We start from the raw sequence: 26088 nt of genomic DNA on the forward strand, positions 1-26088 counted from the left end.
AGAATTCACCCTGATACTTGCTTTCATTATAAATATCCTACCTGGTGGCAAGATTGTGCCGAAGGAAATCTCACTCACTACTAATCACTGTAGGCCACCAAAATTTACCCAAAAACTAAGGCAGTGATTGACTAGGTTTAGGTTAGTTCCTAACAGCTGAATATGAAATTCTAGGATTAGAGTGTTTCAGAGTAGTATCTATTGTCTTCTGACAATTACCAATGAAAAGTCTGCTGTCAGTCTGATTGCTGTTGGCTCATAGCTAACTCTGGTGGATTTTAGGATTTTATATTCTGCTGTTCTACCACAATGGAACTCACCAAAAGATTTTTTTTTTCTCTTCCAATTCTTCTTGACATTCTGAATTTTTCTTTCTAGAAACCCATGTCTCCTTGTTTAGACGATATTCTGCCACTGCATCTTTGAGTCTTGGCTTTTTATCATTATTGCTATTCTCTCCTTACAGAGCTCTATTCTTTGCTCCTAGAGTTTCTATTAGACATACATTGGAGTTTCTCATTCTATCCTCCATGACTCCTAGTTTATGCCATATTTCTATCTCTTGATCTCTCTATATTACAAATGAAAAACTGTGTCAGTTCCATCTTCCAAATCATTAATTCTCTCTTTATCTGTGTCTAACCTATACTGTAACCCATCTACTGAGCTTTTTATTTCAATGACTGTTTCTCATTTTTAAGATTTCAACTTAGTTCTTTTAAATTTTACTTTGAATAATTTATTAATATTTCTGGCATTGCTATGTGTTTGGTGTGGAAACACAGTCTCTTAGCATATGCTCAATTGGTCTTTTCACTCAAAAGTCATCACATTGATCCTTTAGTGTGGCTGGGAGTTGAATTCAAGGCAACTTGATTTTAAGAAGATATAATAGTAGAATTATGAGAACGGCACCCAGAATCTTTTTACTGTTAGGCCAGAACCAGGAGACAGACAATAGTAAAGCAGGAATCTGAAATATTTCATATGCATAGAGAAACCATTTTACAGCTACTTCACAATTACATCATGCTCTCTAATGATAGGTTTTCAACATCATGGCTAGAGCTTGGCTTTGTAACTCCAAACTTTTAAGAGAAAACTGTGCCAAAAGCAGAGGTGTTTGATCCTGTGAGAGACAGTTATTAAGGGACAATTTGACGCAAATAAATCAGCAAACACTAAGCAGCTGGGTACCTGCTACCAGGGCAAGCTTGGAGCGACTTAGAGGCCAGCTGGCAGGGAAACTGCTAATTGAAAATAGACAATCACGGGGTTCTTAAGCAGATCAGTGATATCATGCTGCTACTTCATTTTTCTTTTTTTTTTTTCTGCTTTGTGACAGAACTGAGAGAAGATACAAGGGACATTTTAGTTGGTTAAGGATGCCAGAAAGGTTAAAATCAGGCCAACCCTCTCAGTAGCCAACAGCCTATACGGAAAAAAATAAAAGTGTATGGTTCTGAAGGAGAAATGGTGGGGACCACAGGGCTAGAAGTCTTGTAATTGCAACAACAAAAGAAAACGCTAAAAGTACTAAGATTTACTATTGCCTCAAGACAAAGACAGTTAATACTAACTGAAAACCAGTTAAGCATTAGTGTTGACTCTCCTGGAACAACTGCTATCATGCAGATTCCTGAGCTTCCACCCACGGTAATTGATTCGGTAGGTCTGGAATGGGGCTCAGAAATCTGCATTTTAATAAGCATTCAGATTCTGATAGGATTCTGATAGGAATGCTCAAAAAACCACAGTGAGAAACATTGGATTAAATTGTCATGCAAATTATATCTAGTGATGGTAGATATTTCAATTTGGTGCTAAAATGTGATTTACCTCTCAAATAAAATAAGTATTGATTGGTAGATGTTTGCACTAAGTTATTTGAATAAAGTTTCTTTCACGGAAACAGAAAACTAGAGTGGAAAGCTACGCTAACCGGGTTTCTCCGTTACCCACACCTGTGAGAAGGGCATCCTCTAAAGCAGCTCACCTAGTGTAGCTGCTCTAATGCAGTGGTTCTCAATCCTGACTGCACATTAGATCATCTAGGACGCTTATTAAAAATACCAGTGCCCCAAGACAAGGATGCCCTCTCTCATCACTCCTATTCAACATAGTGTTGGAAGTTCTGGCCAGGGCAATCAGGCAGGAGAAAGAAGTAAAGGGTATCCAATTAGGAAAAGAGGAAGTCAAATTGTCCCTGTTTGCAGATGACATGATTGTATATTTAGAAAACCCCATTCTCTCAGCCCAAAATCTCCTTAAGCTGATAAGCAACTTCAGCAAAGTCTCAGGATACAAAATCAAGGTGCAAAAATCACAAGCATTCCTATACACCAATAACAGACAAACAGAGAGCCAAATCATGAGTGAACTCACATTCATAATTGCTATTAAGCGAATAAAATACCTAGGAATCCAATTTACAAGGGATGTAAGGGACCACTTCAAGGAGAACTACAAAGCACTACTCAACAAAATAAAAGAGGACACAAACAAATGGAAGAATATTCCATGCTCATGGATAGGAAGAATCAATATTGTGAAAATGGCCATACTGCCTAAGGTAGTTTATAGATTCAATGCCATCCCCATCAAGCTACCAATGATTTTCTTCACAGAATTGGAAAAAACTACTTTGAAGTTCATACGGAACCAAAAAAAGAGCCCACATTGCCAAGACAATCCTAAGCAAAAAGAACAAAGCTGGAGGCATCATGCTACTTGACTTCAAACTATACTACAAGGCTACAGTAACAAAAACAGCATGCTACTGGTACCAAAATAGATATATAGACCAATGGAACAGAACAGAGGCCTCAAAAATAACACCACACACCTACAACCATCTGATCTTTGACAAACCTGACAAAAATAAGAAATGGGGATAGAATTCCCTATTAATAAATGGTGCTGGCAAAACTGGCTAGCCATATGTAGAAAGCTGAAACGGGATCCCTTCCTTACACTTTATACAAAAATTAATTCAAGATGGATTAAAACTTAAATGTTAGACCTAAAACCATAAAAATCCTAGAAGAAAACCTAGGCAATACCATCCAGGACATAGGCATGGGCAAAGACTTCATGACTAAAACACCAAAAGCAATGGCAACAAAAGCCAAAATAGACAAACAGGATCTAATTAAACTAAAGAGCTTCTGCATAGCAAAAGAAAACAAAAAACAAAAAACAAAAAACCTACCATTAGAGTGAACAGAAAACCTGCAGAATGGAAGAAAATTTTTGCAATCTACCCATCTAACAAAGGGCTAATATCCAGAACCTACAAAGAACTCAAATTTATAAGAAAAAAAAACCCCATCAAAAAGTGGGCAAAGGATATGAACAGACATTTCTCAAAAGAAGACATCTATGCAGCCAACAGACACATGAAAAAATGCTCATCATCACTCGCCATCAGAGAAATGCAAATCAAAACCACAATGAGATACCATCTCATACCAGTTAGAATGGCAGTCATTAAAAAGTCAGGAAACAACAGATGCTGGAGAGGATGTGGAGAAATAGGAATGCTTTTACACTGTTGGTGGGAGTGTAAATTAGTTCAATTGTTGTTGAAGACAGTGTGGCGATCCCTCAAGGATCTAGAACTAGAAATACCATTTGACCCAGCAATCCCATTACTGGGTATATACCCAAAGGATTATAAATCATGCTACTATAAAGACACATGTACACATATGTTTATTGCAGCACTCTTCACAATAACAAAGACTTGGTACCAACCCAAATGTCCATCAATGATAGATTGGATTAAAAATGTAGCATATATACACCATGGAATACCATGCAGCCATAAAAAAGGATGAGTTCATGTCCTTTGCAGGGACATGGAGGAAGCTGGAAACCATCATTCTCAGCAAACTATCACAAGGACAGAAAACCAAACACTGCATGTTCTCACTCACAGGTGGGAACTGAACAATGAGATCACTTGGATACAGGGCTGGGAACATCACACACCGGGGCCCGTCATGGGATGGGGGAATGGGGAAGGGATAGCATTAGGAGAAACACCTAATGTAAATGACGAGTTAATGTGTGCAGCAAACCAACATTCCACATGTATACCTATGTATCAAACCTGCATGTTGTGCACATGCACCCTAGAACTTAAAGTAAAATAATAATAATAATAATAATAATAAAATTAGGTAGAAGGCAAAAAAAAAAAAAAAAAGCAGTGCCTGGGCTCTACCCCAAACCAGTTAAATCTGAACATCCAGGAGTGAAGCCCAAGTGTCAGCAATTTTTAAAAGCTCACCAAGCAATTTTCAGGTGCAGCCAAAGTTGAGAGCCACTGGCTCTAATGAAAACTGAAGGGCTAGTCTTACAAAACAAACCGCCGAAATCAAAGGCAAACATTACTGCCTGTTTTTCAAATGACACTTGGGCTGGACATAAGAAATAATTAGGCATCTGGTGAAAAGACCTGTATTTCAGAATATGCCTGAAAAGCAAGCTGCGTAGGATTTCACAAACATGGATTTTGCTGGTAGGGCCTCTTTCAGAAATAACACCAGACCAGTGCCTTTACTTCCAACAGCCATGGCTGGTAAGTAGGAAATTTCAGCTCCATCCAATCAAATATTGGCTGTGGTGGAAAATTAGTTCAGTCGTCATCATTGATTAAGCAGTATTTTTCAAAGTCTCTATTCATCAGGAAAGGGATCCCATTCGACAGATTAACGGGTTATTTTAGTGATTAGCTAGTGGTTTTCATCAGGTTAGCAAAATGCTTTATAGATATAGTTCAAACAGTAGCTCCTGATATTGACAAAAGAATTCTCCCAGCACTCTCCCACACCCACACCTGACTCTCAGGGTTGGGGAAGGTAGGCAGTTCATCCCACCTGGCACCGTTGCTCCCATTGCCTCAGTCTACTCCATCCTGTCCATCTTCTCTTCCACTCCAAGGTCAGGATAATCTCTGGATTTTGACTTGACAACAATATTCAAATTCTCCTTCTCAATTATTCTTTTTTGAATGAAACAAGCTTTATATCTTGAACACTTTTTCTACCCAAAATGTCTGGCAATTGTTGAGGTATTTTTATAGGCTTCCTCTGTACTTTCCAACTTTTTCACATCTTTTAAATAACAGTTTCAGCAAGCAGTGCCATTCAAGCAATTATCCGAATCATTTAGTCTGCCTTGGGTGGATACCATGAGAAGATGGGCAGCTGGCAGCAGAGAGACCAGGGACTCCTCTGCTCTTGCCCTGAATTCTCCCACCACAGATCCCTGATCCTTCACCAGCTTTGAGGAAGCAGCCTTGCTAGAGGCCCGCTTCTTGTGGCCCTTAACAGTTCCACCAGAGGAAGCCACTTGGTGTCATGGTAGGAGGAAAGTCTCAAAGCCCGGGAGCCTGGAGATGCAAGCGGGGGTCATGACACCACCTTTTGTAGCTGAGGGACCTAAGGCAAGCCATTTAACTTTTCTGAGCTGCTGTTTCCTCTCCTGTGAAATGGAAATAAAAATCCCACCCCATCTCCCTTAATAGATTGTTGTGAGAATGAAGTGAGGTGGTAGATGTGAAAGGGCTCTGGAAATTGTGAAGCCTCATAAAGCTCCAAAGTTTTAGCATTAGACTGTGTGATCCGTGCACCCCTGAATTCCATTCTTCATGACAAAGAAAGTCGTCAACATCAAATGCACAATTGAAGGGCCCCTTTGGGAATACACGACAAGTTCTCCTTCCCACTGTCTGAATTACTGATGGAGATAGATATTCCCCAGGCATAGAAAATTCTGCTGGCTTTGGTCCCCTGAGAGCTGTCATAGAAAATATGACAAGGAAGCCTAGAGAAAGATAAAGGGATTAGGGGCTTTAAAGAAAGGGGTTTTGTTTTAGCAAAGACCTTTTCTATAGAGGTCTCTAAACCAGTACAGGCTTTTCACCCATCCCAGATGGTTTACATGGTGGCCCTGTTTGAAGGCCCCAGATGGCTGAAATGACCTCTATGAAAATATCACACTGTCTGAGGAGTCTAAATCGCAAGCAAGGCAATCAAGCTTCTACTTTTGTCACGTTGCACTGAGTCAGCCAAAACCCATCAGAGGACAAGTATTTTGCCAACGTGAAAACAGAATCATGCACATCTTTACCAGGATATTTTAACAGCAAAGGAAATCTGAATTCACTTGCCATATTAAGGAGAGGCTAGAGGAGTTATTCCTATCCAAAAAGTAAGCTGCCTTATGGTCAGAATGAAGCTCCATTCCTAGGAATGAATGTCACATTAAATGTACAAGATTCAATGTGGAAAATGTATACAGTACAGATACAGTTTTAAAATACTGTATTAATAGAATGAGGGGAGCAGTTGTTCAAGCCTGTAACGCAGTTGTTCTAAGAAGCTTGATATCTAGTGACATCTAGTGGTGGCAGATATGAAAGCCTTCGCGGCTATTATTTTTAGGATGGCAAAAACAATGAATTCACCAAACTCGCCTATTGGTCATAGTATAGTTTGCCCATTCCCCATGGGCCAGAACTTGAGAACTCACATCCAATGCAGAATATGGTAGCAGCAGTAACAGAAAAGAACAGAATATCTTCAGGCCTGCTGTATTTTTCATTTTTATTTAAATTGGTTCTTACCATAAACCTGCTTCCTTTAGACACGGTAGATAATTGTAGCGGCAAGAATATGCCATTTGTGGGTCAAAAATCTAAGATATATTGCCTGGTACGGACCCAACTTAGCAGACGGTATGACACTGAAGAATAACCTCGTTGAAGAATGAACAGCATGTTCCCTTTTGAAATAATAAGATTTTTTAAAATGCTTTTTATCCAAAAAAGGTAGACATTCTCCCTTTTTACCCAGTGAATTTGCTGTGTTTTAGTACTGTACCATTCAGACCTGGCTAGCATAAACTCTATCTTACCAGTCTAGTGTATTCCATGACAGTAAGGCTTCACTGTAGTAAGACAGCATCTTTTCAATGTGTCTTAGAGAACTCAGCGTTCCAGTAGCCACAGCCTTCTGCTGTTGAGAGATTCCCTCCTATGAGGCTTTATTATCAGGAAGCCAGTAAAAGTCTCTGCCCAAATCAGTAGTAACAGCAGGAAGGGTCATCAGGAAGTAACACTCAGATGGGGCTTGCCTTGAGTATAGAAAAACAGCATTTGCTTTACTTCCTATTCACATCCCTTTTTGGAAATTCTCCTGGAATTTTGCAAAAGTACTCATCATTCATTCATTCATTCAACAAAAGAAATAAGACTTTCGTGAGAGTTTCTTGTCTTAGTCATTGCATTTACCAGATAAGGTGGTTTTGAAGCCCAAATTAGAATCTAATTTGAGCTTGCATAAGCTGTATGATGCTTTAATACAAGCTTGTCCAACCCCCAGGACAGCTTTGAATGCAGCCCAACACAAATTCATAAATTTATGAGATAACACAAATTCAAAACATTATGAATTTTTTTTGTAATTTTTTTTTTTTTAGCTCATTGGGTATCGTTAACGTTAGCATATTTTATGTGTGGCCCAAGACGATTCTTCTTCTTCCAATGTGGTCCAGGGAAGCCAAAAGAGTGGACACCCCTGCTTAATCCATTGTACCACAATCCTACAAGAAATCATCCTCAGAGGACATGTTTTCTTGGATCTCATCCAGGCTGATGGGTGCTCAGGAGAGTCCTCTAGTGCTCAGAAGCAGTATCTGCACCAAGAGGAGCTCATTGCAGCTAGATACAGGCTACAGTCAAGCCCTAAAGGGAAGACCTGGGATGTTCTAATGCCGGATTCAAAAATCAGGGGTGGGAAGGGGGAAGAAGAGGGCATAGCTGGAGTCTGGGGAATCCTGTAGTCCTCCGCACACTCAACAGCAAGGCCAGTAGCCTCACTGGAGTTCACAGATGAACAGCCTCCTGCCCCATGGACCTGGAGGAGGAGAGAGGAGGATATGCCTTTACTGGTCAGTGAGCATCTTCCCACCAACACTCCGTTCCACGGCTCTAATGCCATTAGGAAGAGCAGCTTGGAGAGCTGGCTAGCTACCTGTGTGAAATATTTGCATGGCTTGCTTCATAATTTCATTCAAGTGTCTGTTTGAATGATTCCTCTTTATAATGGTCTTTCCTAGCCCTCTATTTCAAATATCCCACCCTGCCCTGCTTGCTACCAGAGCTGTCTCCTGATCTCTAGACTGGCAGTTCTGGATGCCACTGGAACTGCCACCTAGATGGAATCCAGCGCTACCAATGGCTGCAGCATTTTGTCCTCAATTGTCCACAACTGAACTTGTCTTCATCCCCTAGACCTGTTCCTCCTCCTCCTGGGGTCCCCACCTCAATTACTGACACCATCACCATCTGGCCACTCAAACAGACATTCCAGACTCACATCATCCCTTCTTCTCTCTCAACTCCCTCCCAACCTCCCCCTTCTCCCCTATTCAGGCAGTTATCAGGACCAGCTGGTTCTTCCCACTAAATTTCCCTTGGATTTGTCCCCTCTGCTCCAGTCCCTCTGTCCCTCAGTTCAGGTCCTCACTGCCTCTTATTTCTCACGTGGCCATTGAAATAATCTCCCTGCCTTCGGGCTTACCTCCCATAATTCATTGTCCACACCGAAGCCACAACACACTTTCTAGTCCTATTCTGTGGCTCCCTACCTGCCAAGTTTCCCCTCCCCATCATGTACAGGATGAAGTCTAAGTCTTTTTATAACCTGCATCCTAGGGTTCATCTCTCACCATTCCCCACGTGCTCACCTTGTGTCATGTTCACACAGGTAGTCCTATTTTTTGGAACATTCCACCCTCTTCCATGCCTCTATGCCCTTGCACATGCTGTTCCCTCTGACTGGAACAGCCTCCCCCATCTTCCCAGACCTCTGCTCCTCAGCCCCCTTACCCATGGATTTAGTTGCTTCTTCCTCTGAGTTTTCATAACACTTCACTTTATCTCTATCCAACAGCTGTCTCATCTATTTCTCGTAATAACCTTTTCACCGATATGTCTCCTCCACTAGACTGTAAAATCCCCGAGGGATAGGACAATATTTTCATTATTCTTTGTATCTCTAGCATTTAGCATTGTACTGAGCACAGATTTAACAGCTCAATAAATGTTTGTTGAATGAATAAAAATTGTAAGCCATCAGTTACATAGATAACATGGGGAGCTTTTTGGAGTCAGAACAGCAAAGGGACTTTGCTCTTCCACAGCCTTAATTATCCAGGTACCCCTTTTTATCTTCTTTTACCCCAACCAAGCCCTGATTTCCTTCAGGGAAACATCCTCCTCCATGCAGCCCATATGGGAAAATTAATCTCATTTCCAGTTCCAGAATGTTCCAAAGGTAATACCATTCCAATGCCTTCCCAGTAATTGGTTTCAGAAGAGCAAATGGCTGAATTTGGACCTAGGAGACACGAGAAAAGATTTTCTGAGGGCTTCTCAAGCTTGTAGAAACAACCCTTCAACTCTTTCTCTAGGCATTGCTACAAGCCCAGGAAGAAGAAGCCAGCAGAGCCAAGAACATCTTACAAAAATGGGGCAAGAGCCCCTGGATTAAGCCAACACTGATGCCTACCCATCTCTGGACTTCTCATCATGTGAGCCCAATAAATCTCTTTTTGCTTAAGTCCTTTTAAGGTCTTTATGCCATTAGTCTCACTCATAATTAAAATCACCTCATCTGAAACATATATTCAAAATAATATACATAAATAAATATGTATTTGAAAAAAATCACTTAATCACTCATGCCCTGCTTCATTCTCTAAAAGTAAATCATATTCATATCACCCATCCCCTTTGTGAAATATGTGGTAAGTCCTCACTTAATGTCATCAGTGGGTTCTTGGAAACTGCACCTTAAAATGAAACCAATCTTGCCTCTAACCCCTGTGCTTTGGGAGGCCAACACAGAAGGATGGCTTGAGGTCAGGAGTTCAAGACCAGCCTGGGCAATATAGCAAGACTCTATTTCTACCAAAAAAAAAAAATTAATCAGCTGGGCATGGTGGTACACGCCTGTCCTCCTAGCCACTTGGGAGGCTGAGACAAGAGGATTGCTTAAGCCCAAAAGTTTGAGGTTACAGTGAGTTATGATCATGCCACTGCAGTCCAGCCTGGGCCACAGACGGAGACCTTGTCTCTAAACAAAACAAAACAAACAAAACAAAAACAACCACCACTAAAAAAAAAAGAGAAAAGATAACAACTTTCCATTGATTATTTGATATAGACAAGAGTTAAATTCCTATGGCACATTTCTGGTTGCAAAAACATCACCAAACTTCTAAATAAAGACCGAAACATTTCCAGTGTTAAACGTGGAAATAAATGTGAGCTATACATCCATTTAAGAAATATTAATAGGCCGGGCACGGTGGCTCATTCCTGTAATCCCAGCACTTTGGGACGCCAAGGCAGGCGAATTACTTGAAGTCAGGAGTTTGAGACCAGTCTGGCCAACATGGTGAAACCCTGTCTCTACCAAACATACAAAAATTAGCCAGGCGTGGTGGTGTGCACCTGTAATCCCAGTACTCAGGAGGCTGGCAGGAGAATTGCTTGAACCTGGGAAGTGGAGGTTGCAGTGAGCCAAGATCATGGCTCTACACTTCAGCCTGGGCAACAAGAGTGAAACTCCATCTAAAAAAAAAAAAAAAGAAAGAAATATTAACACAAACGAGTAAGATAATTATTCACCCACTTATACCACTTCAGGGTTACGGATGGTCAGAGCCTATCCTAACAGCTCAGGCTGCAAGATTGGACCCATCCCTGGCCAGGACATCATCCCATCACGGGGTGCACTGACACACACCTACACTCACTCCAGCTGAGACTATTTAGACACATCGGTGCACCTAATGCACACATCTTCAGGATGTGGGAAGAAACCGGAGTACACAGAGAAAACCCACACAGACATGGGGGACCATGCAAACTCCACATAGACAATGGCCTCAGCTAGGAAGTGATCTTTTTTCTCACCAATGTTATAACAAAATGATGCTGAATGAAACGACGTTATCTGAGGACCTGCTGTAGTATAGCTTAAGAAAAATCAGTAGAGCAACCAGTGTCAGCCCAAGTTCATCACACATCATTGACTGACAATTCTGTCACCTTTTGACAAAGCTTGTGTAACAGCTAACATTCTGATGAGTAGAAGGACAGAGGCTGTCAAGAGGAGTTCAGCTCCAAATTTCTATCACTGTACATTGTCCTATACTTTCCCTAGCTTTAGTCACTACAGTGTATTGATCTGTCCATCAATCTCCTGGTTGGTTGCCTTTAAGAAAAAAAAAACAAAAAAGGCAATGATATTAACAATTCTTAACCATAGGTGCAAGGCTCCACAGAGCTGTCACACCGAACCTGAAAGCTAAGAGAACAAAAACAGGCGAGTCTGGGCCCCCTTTGGGAATGATCTTAGACTCAGGCAAGATTGCTGACTGGGTCGGTGTTCGCTCAGGAAAATGAAACCCCTGGGGATATTTTGAGGAGAAAAGGATATAAACAGATGTTTAGTTATAGAAGTGGTAGAAGGCCTGGAAGAACACACGAGAAAGAAAAGGTTTGGTGTGGGCTTAGGAGCACCAAGGTGCAGGGGGTTACCCAACTGTCTGCAGGTGGCTGCTGCCTGTGGACGAGAACCTGCACACAGTGCTCCTGCTGGAGGAGCTGCTGCTGCCCATGGGGAGCCAAGGAGCCTACAGGCCCGCCTGGTGCCACCAAAGCCGCCATGATGCAGCTGCCCACGGCTGTCCTTAGCCACTCGCTGCTGCCAGCAGCCTCACTAAGGCAGGTTCAATGGCTCCCTGCCTGCTCCCAGTGAATGCCCACCACTGTGGGAGTACTGGCAGACCTAACAGGAAGGGAGGGCGGTTTGCGGATTTCAAGCCCCCAGGGAAGAGAAGAGAGCATGGAAGGCTGAGGGTGGAGCTTTTCTGCCCCTGCCACCAAGGTCAAGTTCATATAGACCACATGATGTCTTTGAGAATAACACAGGGTGTGTAATGCTCAAGATTATTTCAAGTATTTGTGCAAGAAACTCCTATAATCCAATAGAGGAGCTCAGAGAAGTGTAAGGAGGCAAGAGTCAGGTTATACAGGTAACCCCTGCAAGGGCAAGATACCACAGTCCATCACTTACTGTCTGGTGGTCACACATTCACATGGGGTCAAAGGACAACTCACAGGAGTTTGTCCCTTTTCCCCTTGCCTTGCCTACCAGTTCACACACAGGCCACATCTTTCTTCCTTACACTTGCTTGCCTTCCTTCCATTTTCTTCCCATTACCCAACCCGGCATCTTTTTATGTTTTTTGTTTGTTTGTTTGAGATGGAGTCTCTGTGTCACCCAGGTTGGAGTGCAGTGGTGAGATCTCAGCTCACTGCAACCTCCACCTCCAGAGTTCAAGCGATTCTCATGCCTCAGCCTCTGGAGTAGCTGGGACCACAGGCATGTGCCACCATGCCAGGCTAATTTTAGTATTTTTTTAGAGACAGAGTTTTGCCATGTTGCCCATGAACTCCTGACCTCAGGTGATCTACCCATCCTCAGCCTGGGATTACAGGTGTAAGTCACTGTGCCCATCCCCCTCAGTGTTTTTAACCAGTCTCCAGTCTCCTGAGGCCTCCCCAGTGGACCCCCTCAATGAAGCTAGAGGGACTAGTTGGTTGTTTTGAGCCTCCCTAGCAAACAAATTAAATAATTGTTCCTCTTGTTACTATTTACCATGCTTGCCACAAAAGTACAAACTGTTACTATGCTACCAGAGTTCCTGTCTTTTCTCCTCATCTTCCTGAGACCACTGTATTAGTCTTGTTCACACTACTTTAAAGACATACCTGAGACTGGGTAATTTATAAAGAAAAGAGATTTAATTGACTCACAGTTCTGCATGGCTGGAGAGACCTCTGGAAACTTACAATCATGGCAGAAGGTGAAGCAGGCACGTCTTACATGGCAGCAGGTGAGAGAGAGCAAGCCAGAGCAGGGAAAACTGCCGTATAATGCCATCAGATCTCATGAGAACTCACTCACTATCAGGAGAACCGCATGGGGGAACTGCCCCCATGATTCAGTCACCTCCCACCAGTTCCCTCACTTGACACATAAGGATTACGGGCATTACAATTAAAGGTGAGATTTGGGTGAGGAGACAGCCAAACCATATCAACCACCTTCCAAGGAATAAGGAAGAACATCCTGGAGAAGTTTACCAAACCTCGTTTGGAAAGATGTCAAGAGCATACATGGAAGCTCCAAATTATACACTGGGCTTGCGAATGTGCTGCTTTGAGGGTTCCAGAACTTGCCTCCATGGAAGAATCCCACTCCTCCCCACCTGTTACACAAATACCATGTCCCTAATCAGCAGTGAGTTCCAACCAAAGAACACCCTCTCTTCCTGATTTCTGTAAAGAAGCTTAGGAATTCAAGCCAAGGAATTTAAGTTGTGTTTTTAAAGGATTACATCTATGGAGATGAATACTAAAACCAATGTGTGGGTGACTGTGAATATTTCATTCAACCCCAAAATCTCTCCCGTGGTCAACAGTAAGGGCTATAAAACGCAAGCATGGTATCTCCCCTGCTTATTTCACCTCTGAGCAGTAAGGGAACCACCTTGCAGAAATAAAACACTCCTTGGCCAGCCTCCCACTTCCCCCAAGCCCCAGCATTCAGGTCCAGATCCACCTCATCAGAAGGGAGGCACAGACACCATGAAGGAGGAGATGGCAGGTGTGTGGCTACGTGATGGGGGGCATCATGAAGCATGGGCTCTGCTTGGGCGTCTCCCCTCTGCATCTATAGGTGGTGCTATGACTATGTCCGGACACCTGTTGTCTTCACACATGATGCCTCTTTCAAAAGGGTGGGGGAGAAAAAGAGAGAGAACTATGTACACAGGGGTGCATGTGCTTTACCTGGGTGGAAGCAAAAGAGACTAGCACCTGCAAGACACCTCTTTAGAGACATTGAAACGGACATTTGACATAACCAGCTCTTGCAGTAGCCCAACAGGTTGGCTGAAACTGGATTCATGCATCACTTAAGGACCCCAGAATGTTTTTGCTGGCCTAGGGCAGCATAGTAACCAGAAGAAACATACTCATGGCCCCCATTGCCACTGGGTAAACTGTGGTGACTATGGGTAAACTTTGCTGCCTATGGGTAAATGGCCATCTCCAACAGAGATTTATTTGTCAGATCGAGCACTATCATTCTCTCCTGATCCGAAGAAAAGGGTCTTCTCAAGAGCCCCATGGGTCTTGGCAGCAGCAAGAGATAACATAACAGAGGGCCTAAGAGCATGGATTCTGGAAGCAGCCAGTCCTAGTTTTGATCCCTGGCTGTTTCATTTACTACTGTGTGGCCTCAGGCAGTTTACTTAACCCTTCTGTTCTCAGTTTCTTCACCTGTAAAATGGACATGTTAATAATAGTGCCAAGGTAGGTAGATTCTAAGATGGCCCCAAGATGCATACTCCCTGGTGTATAATTTCCAGGACTATAAATAGTATAGATTTCACTCATTTGATTAGGTTATGTTATACGGCACTGACTGGCTTTAGGAAAGGGAGATTGCCTGTGTGGGTCTGACCTAATCAGGTGAGCTCCTTCAAAGCAGAGCATTTTCAACTGGACACAGAGGAAAAAAGCCTGAGTGATGAACTCCTGCTGGCCTGAAAGAAATAGCAACGACCAGGTTGTTAACTGCCTACAGGGGCCCAGTGGCAAGAAGTGTGGGAGGCCTCCAAGACTGAGCTGACAGCCAACAAGGAAATGGAAATCTTACCCCTATAACTGCAAGGAACTAAATTCAACCAACAATATGAATGAGCTTCAAAGTGGATTCTCCCCAAAACCCCAAGAAAGAAGAAACACAGCTTGGCTAACACCTTGATTTCAGCCTCATCAGAGCCTGAGCAGAGGACTCAGTCATGCCATGCCCAGACTTCTAAGCTACAAAAGTGTAAGATAATAAATGGGCATTGGTTTAAACCACTCAACATGGGGGTTTATTATGCAGTAGTAAGAAACTGATGCAAGTACCAAATTCATAAGGTTTTGCTGAGAAAAAAATACACATAAAGCATTTAGCACAGTTTGTGGCACACAGTAACTGCTCAGTGAATGTTAGCGATTCTCATCATCCATGAGTCAACAACAAGGCACTGACAGAAAAGACAAAGCTTTACAGCATCAATATCCTACCTTGGAAAAATCACTTAACCACTCTGAATCTCGGCTTCCCCACTAGTAAAACGAAAGAGGGTAGCTCAATAATAATATTGGCATAGAGCCTTCACAAATGGTAGCTCATTCAATTGCTCCAACAGCCTATGAAGATAAAATATAATTATAAAATCTCATTTTCCAAATATAGAAATGAACATGCTGAAATTCAGAGAGGCCACTTGGATTAGCTAAGATTGCACATAAGTATGGCAGATTGAAGTTCTGAACCCAGAATTTCTGACTTTCGATCTTGTGTTCCTTCCAGCTATATCGTATTCCCTCAAAAACCCTCGCAGTTCTGAAAGTGTGTGATTCAACAATATTTACAGCAGTTGTTGCTCCTGTTGGCTGGATTTATCCAAATGCCTCTGTTCTCTTGTCCTTGTGAGCTAACATCTGCCTGACCACCGTCACTACCCTGTGTATTTTGATCCCCGTGGCCTTTGCTTGCTTATTTCCTCAGCTGTACTATGGTGTATTTACCTCACAGTTTGAATTCCAACATGAAGGAAGCAGAAATAAGGTTGGAGGTTGAACCCTGAAAGGAGAGAGACCTTGGGCCACCGACCAAGACTGGTTACATAGTCATGTTGGCTGAGCCACAGAATCTCAGAACTTTCCACTCACTGTACCTCACAGGTGAGTTTCTAACAACCCCCAAAGTAATAATTACAAAGATCTGTCTCCACAGAAACCTTGGACACTTGCAAGTATAGTTTCAGTTCATTCTTATTTTATATCCTTCCAAAGTGAAGAAGGAATAAAAGGAGAGGAGGCAGGTAGTCAAAATCACGAAGGTTAATAATTTGCCTCCCTAATTCATTTGGAATTACCACTATCTTTAAAATTTCTGTAAATTTTTCACATAATTCAAAATTATTCTCTGTAGTGAATTCCTTCAAGCAAGAATGCCTTAATGTAAATGATCAATCTGGTAATACGGCAGTCACCTTATCCCTCCCCATACTACATCTGAAACCATGTAGCTAAGGGACTCTCCCTCAAGCTTTCTTTCAGCCAATATTTATCATGCCCGTTTAGAATCTGCCTCAGTGCTAGAGCTGGCTGGGATGGAAAAAGTTCAGAACAAGGTTCTTGCTCTTAATTTAATGTCAAAACACTATCCACATACTTGCAATGGTCAATTTTATGTGATTTAGCTGGGCCACAATGCCCACATATTTGGTCGAATATTATTCTGGATGTTTTTGTAAGGGCGTTTTTGATGAGATTAATATTTCAATTGGTGGGCTTTCAGTAAAGCAGTAACCCTCCATAATGTGGGTGGGCCTCATCCAGTCAGTTGAAGGCCTGAATACAACAAAAGATTGATCTCCCCTGACCAAGAAGACATTCTGCCATCATAGAGCCTTCAGACTTGAACTGTATATCTGCTCTCCCCTAGGTCTGCCCTGGGTCTGCAGCCCAAACTGCAGATTTTAGACCTGCCAGTCTCCATCACCATGTGAGCAGCCAATTCCTTAAAACAAATTATTTCTAGATAGATGATAGATAGATAGATAGATAGATAGATAGACAGACAGACAGACAGACAGACAGATAGATAATAAATAATCTCCTATTGGTCTGTTTCTCTGTAGAATCCTGACTAATACTGCAAGTGATTCTTGAACTATGCATGTCACAAGTCTAATTAGAAGTGACAAGGATTTCAGGGGAAGAGGCTGGCAGAGAGGAGGATAAAGAGTTTTCAAAGACTAAAAACTGAAAACTGTGCCCCAAATAAAAGAGAGGATTAAAGCAGGTGAAGAAGAGGAGGAAGGGCATGGAGAAAGGAGGAAAGGTACCCAAAGATAGTAACAACAGCTGCTGGATATCAAGCAACGCCTCTGTACCAGGTCCTGTGATCAGAGATTTACATTCATCATTTTATTCAGTGCTTATGGAAACCCTACGGATGGCTGAGATCCAAAACATTGACAATACCAAATGCTGGTGAGGATGTGGAACAACAGGCATTCTTATTCATTGCTAGTGGGGATGCAAAATGGCACAGCCACTTGGGAAGACAGTTTGGTAGTTTCTTACAAAGCTAAAATAGGCTTGTACTTTCTAGCAATCAAGTTCCTAGGGTATTTACCCCCATGAATTGAAAACTTATATCGACACAAAAACCTCCACACAAATGTTTATAGTACCTTTATTCATAATTGTCAAAAAAAACGGAAGTAACCAAGACACCCTTCAGTAGATTAATGGGTAAGCAAACTGGTCCATATCTATAATGAAGTATTATTCAGAAATGAGCTTTCAAGCAATGAAAAGACATAGAGGAATTTTAAATGCATATTCTAAGTGAAAGAAGCCAGTCTAAAAAGGCTACCTACTGTGATTCCAACTATATGCCATTCTGGAAAAGACAAAACTACAGAGACAGTAAAAAGATCAGTGGTTGCCAGGAGTTGTGGGGGAAGAAGGAAGGGAAGAATGAAGAGATGGAGCACAGGGGATTTTTAGAGCGGTGAAACTGTTCTGTAAGATACTGTGACGATGAATACATGACATGCATTTGTCAAAACCCAGAGGAACTATGAAATAGGAAAGGGAGAGAAGGGGTATATGAGAAATTGTACTTTCTGCAAAATTTCTTCACAAACCTACAACTGCTCTAAAAAATAAAGCTTATTAACAGAAAATTTTATAACTCTATGGGATAGGCATTATCCCCATTTTACAGGTAAGGAAGCTGAGGTAGAGGCGTAAATAACCAAGGTGATACAACACTACTAAACAATGGCAGCTCCAGGTAGCAAATGAAGGAGCTTCTATGCTCACCCTCACTTCCTGCTGAGGATGCAGGGGGCAGGCAGAGCGCTCCCACACTCTCTCTCTCTCTCTCTCTCTCTCGCACAAATGCTCTGTGTCACCACACCAGCCAACAATGAATGCCTGCCCTTTCATCGTTCTTCTGCATGTCTCTATTTCTCTCTATTTCTCCATTAAATTTTTTTTTTTTTTTTTTTTTTTTTTTTGAGACAGAGTGTCACTCTGTCACCCAGGCTGAAATGCAGTGATGCAATCTCAGCTCACTGCAGCCTCTATCTCCCAGGCTGAAGCAATTCTCACGCCTCAGCCTTCTGAGCAGCTGAGATTACAGGCATGTGCCACCACAACTGCTTAATTTTTTCATTTTTAGTAGAAACGCCATGTTGACCAGGCTGGTCTCTAACTCCTGGCCTCAAGTAATCCACTCACCTCCGCCTCTCAAAGTGCTTAGATTACAGACGTGAGTCACTGTGCCCAGCCTAATAATTGTTATGTATGTCTTGCTCTTGTTCTCCATCTCTGAAATCAGCACAGGGCCAGTAAAGGTCTGGTAAATTACCTGACTCTATTCGGGGTCCTGACACAGTCAACAGACACACAGATTGTGACTGTAGCCTTCTTATTAAGCTTTCGGGTGTTTTATGCTGCTGAGACTCCTCTCCAATGCTTGTTAGGATCAACATTTTGTTCTGTTGTTTTATTTGTTTGCCATTCTAATGGGTGTAGTATAGGGGTATCCCACTACTATGGTTCTATTCATGTTTGCTTACTGCTAGTGGTATTGAGCATATAATCATGGGCTTATTGGCATTTGATATATCTTCTCTGTCATGTCTATTCAAACCTTTTGCCCATTTCCTAATTGGGTGGTTTGTCTTCTTACTTTTGATCTGTAAACATCCTTTCTATTATTTTAGATCCAACACTGCACATTTCTGAGAGGGCCAGACAGACAGGGAGGACCTAAGCTGGCAGGACTCTCCAGCCTGGTGCTGTGGGGTCTACGACCAGAATAGGGTCCAGCCCTCTGCCTCTCTGTGTGCTCAGGAGGATGTGGCTCAGCAGTGCTGTTGAGCCCTCACACGCTGTGGGAATGCACCTAAGAAGAGAAAGTGTTTCTGCTACATGTCACCCGCAGTCTATGGCCATGGAGGTCTCTCTCTCATCGTCAGGATCTCCTTCCTCCTACCTCCTAACACCCGAGGCCTGAGCACCAAGATGCCACTGTCCTGTCTCAGCACCACAGGCCCAGGACTTGAGCGGGAGCTCTTGGAAGGCTTTGTGCTTGGGGGAAGCATCTCAAAGTGCCGGACTAAAGGCTCTGGACATCTAGGGCAGTGTTCTCCGACTGTCGCGTGCATGGGAGCCACCGGGGAGCTTCTTGGTGCAGGTTCCGTTTCAGGAGGTCTGGGGTAAAGTCCAAGATGCTGCATTTCTAACAAGCTCCTAGGCCATGCTGATTCTGCTGGTTCTGGGACTACAGGTTGAGAAAGGAGGGTCGAGAGCAGGTCTCAGAGTGAGGGCCACCCATCGGCAGCAGCCACACTCCCTGGGAACTTGGAAGAAATGCTGATTTGGGGGCCTCACCCCAGATGTGCTGAAACTGCAACTCAAGGGTGAGGGTCTGCGGGGTCTGTGTTTCAGCAAGCTCTCCAGGCGATTCTGATGTCTGCAAGCACTTGAGAACCGCTCTGCTGGACAATGAAGCCCACCATCACTTCTCCTACCACCTGACCCGCGTGTCTGAGAGCACTCGGATGGTGGGGGGTGTGGATGAGGGAGGGATTTATTTGTCCCCATATTTCCATGCCAGAGGAGAGGTTTCAAAGTAAGAAAGAAAAGTAAGAAAAAGAAAGGAAAAGAACCTCCAGTGTCCTGCCTTTTCCTGACCTCTTTACTACTCTCCACGATACACTTTCCTGCTTTTTGCAGACCCCCAGTTAGAGAATAGAAGGACTTTGTGCCCCTGATAGCACATACCTCGCTTGTTCCCTCACTTCCAGGCCTCTCCTGGGATACTCCCTCTCCACCCTTCTCAAGTTCTCCTATCACGTCAGGATCTCCTTCCTCCTACCTCCTAACACCCAATGCCTTTGCCTGCCTTTTTCCAGCCGTCCTTCTCAGGCTGCATGTCACCTACCCCACTAGATTGCAACCATCTGCTCATTTATCTGTCTCTCTTACTCCCTGGAGTCACATGGGTGAGGGGTGGGGGACAGGGGCTGTCTTGCCCCACAGTTCTTTACTATGTAAATATTAAATGAATAAATAAATGGGAAAGAGCCAAAGGAGGAAGTAACCATGGACAAGGAAGGAAAGGAGCACTGAGCTCAAGCTGGACAGTCCAACCCAGACATTTTGCAGATGAGGACATTTACAGAGGCAGCAGTGTCATTGTTATCTATCCAACACTCTCTGTCCACTGCCTCCCAGGATCCAAGAGTCTAGAAATCTTAACAGGCACTGATCTTTTCTGAAAACTATGCTAAAGCCTATGCATTTTTGTTCTCATTCATTTATGCCTAAACTGAAGCTAGGTAGTATTCTCCCTCCCCACCAGACATGGATGCATTCAGAGGACACCAAAGCAACTATGCCTGAGGACAAATTATTATACTTTGTACACAGGTGGACACCTGAACAGCCACCCTTGCTCATCTAAAGAGGCTGCTCACACATTTGTTTTTAATTATCTAAATTCTTCCCCACCTGTGAATGTAGACATTGTTAGACACTATCAACATTTAAACTTATTTTGCACATTTCCAAAGTAGAGAACAGTTTCTATCATTGTAAAATACTAAACACAATAAATTAACATGCACTTACCCAGTAGGCACCTGCAGAGTCCCAAGGCTGTGGGACCTAGAAAGTCTAAGGAATGATCAGGAGACTGTCAACCTAGTGCTTATATCCACTTTGGAAAAGATCATTTCTTGCCTTGACTGTCACATGATTCATCTTTCACCTAATTCTGATGTCCATCCAGGCATTAAATGGATTTCAGTCCATTTTACCAAAAAACCTTCTGCCACCTCATTCGTTATACCTAGAAACCAAACGCTAAGTGGGACTTCATAATTATTTGTCATGGATGATGACAACTTCAATCAGAATGCCCATGGGATTACTGGAATAATTACGTACTGCTGGGCCTTTGAGAAAAATTGGGCCACTATTCATTCTTCTGGTGGGCTTCTCTGCCCCAGCAGCACTACAGGCCTTTAACATAATAAGAAAGGCGGAAGATGGGGCTCCCTCAGCAGCCTGTGGTCGTAAACAGGATTCAGAACCATTGACCTGAGGGTGGGAGGTGGTGCATGATCAGGTAGTGGAGAAAAGGTGCTGAAACTGCTTTTAGCCATTATTGTTTGCTGCCCTCCATATTAGAAAATGGTGTGTTTGGAACTGACTGCCTGTGTCTGTGTGGGAAAGAAGAAAGACATAAAGATGTGACAAACCGCCTTGCTGCTGTACTGAGTTCCCTGACAGCTAGCCTTGGGCGGCACCAGTAATTCATGCAAATTGTGAAGGTGCAGTGGTGAGACATTCTGACATAGCTATCAAAATAATGGTAATTTCAGTTCATCTCTTCATAAAATGGATCTTTTTTACTTAAGAAAAAAAGCCAGGAGGCGTAACTTAGAAGCATGAATCGTTTTCTTCACAAAGAGTTTACACCTATAATCCCAGCATTTTGGGAGGCCAAGGTGGGCAGATCGCTTGAGCTCAGGAGTTCAAGACCAGCCTGGGCAACATGGTGAAACCCTGTCTCCACAAAAAATACAAAAATTAGCCAAGCCTGGTGATGTGAGCCTATAGTCTCAGCTACTCTGGAGGCTGAGGTGGGAGGTTCCTTGAGCCTGGAAAGTCAAGGCTGCGGTAAGCCAGGATCATGCCACTGCATTCCAGCCTCTGGGTAACAGAGCGAGACCCTGTCTCAAAAAGAAAACAAAAGTTTAAAGGAGAAGGATATTAACGTTTATTTACTGGATGATCATTATTGGCATCAGGAGTTGTAGATGAGAAGCAGAAAGTATCTCATCTCCTTTAACTTTACAATAATCCTATAAGGCAGACAAAAGGTGCAAGGTAAAAACAGGCAGTCTACAAGTTAAGTGACCAACCCACTCAAGGGCCCATATGGGAGGGAGGCCAAGACATGCCCCAGCCTGTCTGACTGCCTTGCCTCAGGGAAGCCTGGCCAGAGGCCAGAGTTATGGGATCTTGACATATAAGATTCTTCATATACATACATATATACATATATATTTATATATACACACACACACGTGTATATATACACAAACACACGCACTCATGTGAATACATACATAAACTCTAAATATATAGGAAGGATGATGATCTACATTAACATAACATTTAAATACACTGTTTTATTTGTACTGCTAAGGGTTACATCTTATAAAACAAGACCGCAGAATTTTGTTTTTGTAAAAAGCATATATATACTACATATTGATATGGTTTGGATGTTTGTCCCTCCAGATCTCCTGTTGAAATGTGACTCCCAATGTTGGGGGTGGGACCTGGCAGGAGGTGATTGGATTACGGGGGCAGACCCTTCATGAATGGTTAGCACCATCTCCTGGGGGTGATAAGTGAGCTCTGGCACAGTTAGTTCACATGAGATTTGGTTGTTTAAAAGAGTCTGGGACCTTCCCCTGCTCTCTCTCTTGCTCCCACTGTCAACATGTGACATTGCTCCCTGTCGCCTTCTGCTGTGAGTAAAAGCTTCCTGAGGCCTCACCAGAACCCAAACAGATGCCAGCGTCATTCTTCCTGTATAGCCTGCAGAATTGTGAGCCAATTAAACCCTTTTTCTTTATAAATTACCCAGCCTGAGGTATTTCTTTATTGCAACACAGGAACAGACACACACACACACACACATATATGACTAGAAAACCAAGTCTAGAAAAATATACAGCAACACTAGGAGTGATTATCTCTGAGACAAGACAAGAGATTATAAATAGTTCTTATTTTATTCTTTATACTTCTCTGTAACTTTAAAAAAATAGATGCAATGAGTATAAACTACTTTTTCAATAAATAATTAACTTCTAAGAATATAAGCTAAAAAGGGCACATCAGAAAAATGGGACCCAAGGATTTTGTCCTTGGTAAATTCCTGTTCCTGACAATTTTCCCTAAAACATTTAGTATGCAATCTCATCTGTTCCATAAAATTCATTTCTTCATTCATTATACATTCACTCATTCAATAAGTATTTGTTGAACACTTACTGTCAATACATACCAAGTACTAAAGTGACCCCTGCTTAGGGATTCTGACCTTCTAAATCAGAGGAGGGGAATGAAAGAGGTAGTTATTATGCATGTCACCCTATGTCATAAACAGAGGTATCAGAACCATTGACCTGGCGTGGGAGGTGGTACAACATTGGGCAGTGAGTACAAGGTATCGAGAGCAGAGAACAAATTTGCATTAGCTTCAGCAGGGAAAGACTACTTGGACACAATTTTGTCTTCACATATACAAGATGAAATGGGGCCAGAAGCTCGGTGTGGACCACTAGCTTCTCGGTCCTGGAGCAGAGGAATGACAGGGCTGGAAGAGAGATGTAGGCTTGGGAAGTGGCCAACCAGAGGACAGATGCCTGGAACAGACGAAGGCCACAGGTTACCCAAGTAACTCCTGTCTTCCTTCCCTACAACCTATCCTCATGTGCTGCTGTGGAAGCTCCTCTTGGCCTCTCTTTCCAAGGGTTCCTTGGGGAGCAAAGAGGCTCTCACTGTGCCCCACGTTAAGCAGAATGTCATTCACCATTATCAATCCCAGGGGAGGAGAATCCCATGCACTGGTTACCAACCCCAGAGAAGGATTTCTAAGACCAAGAAGATAACAAAGACGATCACTATACCAACCACCAGGAAGACAAGTCCTAACACTCTGCCCATTGCATTATGGTGCTGGAGTCGCCAAGGAAAATATGATGCAGTCAAGCACTGGATGGAGCAACACTTGACTTACACAGAGAAGGGACACGGCAAGAGCTGCTTCAGCAATGTGTGCCAGTCCCCCATGGCCAGCAGATCTCTCCGGACTGCCCACACAGAGCAACTGGCTATGTGCACCCCTGCCGCAGTAGAAGGACCTGGTCCCCTCCCTGCGGAGGAAACATACAGCGACGGGGTTGGCTCAGTGCCATATGATGCACCTGCCTAGGATGAACAAAGGAGCGTACACTGGGCTTGCAACAGGGAAAGATATTTCCGCACAAGCCAATACGCCCAGCGCAGGCCATGCAGGCTCTTTATCTTTTGGTAGGAAAGTGTTCCAGCACCAAGGTTTGTTCTGTTTTGTTTTACAAAGATATTTTATTTTAAACTTTTATTTTAGATTCAGGGGGTTCATGTGTAGGTTTGTTATCTGGTGCATTGTATGATGCTGAGGGTTGGAGTACAATTGAACCTGTTATCCAGGTAGCAAGCACAGTACCCAATAAGTCATTTTTCAACCATTTCTCCTCTCCCTCCTGCCACAGTCACATTCCCCAGTGTCTATTGTTCCCATCTTTATGTCAATATATACCCAATTTTTAGCTCCCACTTGTAAGTGAGAACATGCAGTATTTGATTTTCTGTTTCTTTTTTAATGCACTTAGGATAATGGCCTCCAGCTCCATCCATGTTGCTGCAAAGGACATGACTTCATTCTTTTTCACAACTGCATCATATTCCATCGTATATATGTAACATATTTTCTTTATCCAATCCACCACCGATGGGCACTTGACTTGATTCCATGTCTTTGCTATTGTGAATAGGGCTGCAATGTGCATATGAATGCAAATGTCTTTTTGGTAGATCTATTTTCTTTTTGATATATACCCAGTAATGGGATTGCTGAGTCAAATGGTAGTTCAACTCTTAGTTCTTCAAGAAATCTCCAAATTGCTTTCCACAGTGGTTGAACTAATTTACATTGTCACCAGCAGTGTGTAAGTGTTCCCTTTACTCTGCATCCCTGCCAATATCTGTTTGGGTATTTTTTTTTTAACTTTTTAATAAAAGTCATTCTGACTGGTATGAGATGGTATCTGTGGCTATCTTCATTTCTCTGATGATCAGTGAAGTTGAGCATTCTTTCATGTGCTTGTTGGTAACTTGTATGCCTTCTTTTGAAGTGTCTGTTGATGCCCCAAGGTCCATTGTTATGTGGCCAGGACTGCGTGAAACTGACTTTCAGCACCCAATTCCCTTCCTCCGTGTCCATGCACAGTAGAACAGGGACCCCATTATAGGACATGGGCTTACGAGGTCATTTCTGCTGGCTTTCTTAATAAACATAAATGTGTCCACTGCAATCCGTAGTAGAACAAAATTATTTTTTAATGAGACAGAGTCTGGCTCTGTTGCCCAGGCTAGACTACAGTGGCACAATCTCAGCTCACTGCAACCTCCACCTCCCAGGCTCAAGACATCCTCCCACCTCAGCCTCCCAAGTGGCTAGGACTATAGGTGCACATTATCATGCCCAGCTACTTTTGTATTTTTTTGATAGAGACAGAGTTTTGCCATGTTTCCCAGGCTGGTCTTGAACTTTTGGGCTCAAACAATCTGCCTGCTTCGGCCTCCCAAAGTTTTAGAATTACAGGTGTGAGCCACCGTGCCTGACCTAAAATATTATTTCTTCAGACATTTTGACTCAAATTATTTGAAATTTATAGATTTATTTTACAATCAAAGATGGGCTGGGTGCAGTGGCCCACTCCTGTAATCCCAACACTTTGGGACACTAAGGTGAGAGGATTATTTGAGCACAGGAATTCAAGACCAGCCTGAGCAACATAGGGAGACCTCATCTCTACAGAAAATTTTAAAATTAGCCAGGCATGGTGGTGCACACCTACAGCCCCAGCTGCTTGGGAGGCTGAGGTGGGAGGATCACTTGAGCCCAGGAGTTCAAGGCTGCAGTGAGCCATGATCCCACCACTGCGCTCCAGCCTGGGCAACAGAGTGAGACCCTGTCTCCAAAAAAGAAAAAGGACCTAAGGAAA

Source organism: Macaca thibetana, chromosome 6 (assembly GCF_024542745.1).
Source record: "Macaca thibetana thibetana isolate TM-01 chromosome 6, ASM2454274v1, whole genome shotgun sequence".
NCBI classification, from domain to species: Eukaryota; Metazoa; Chordata; class Mammalia; order Primates; family Cercopithecidae; genus Macaca; species Macaca thibetana.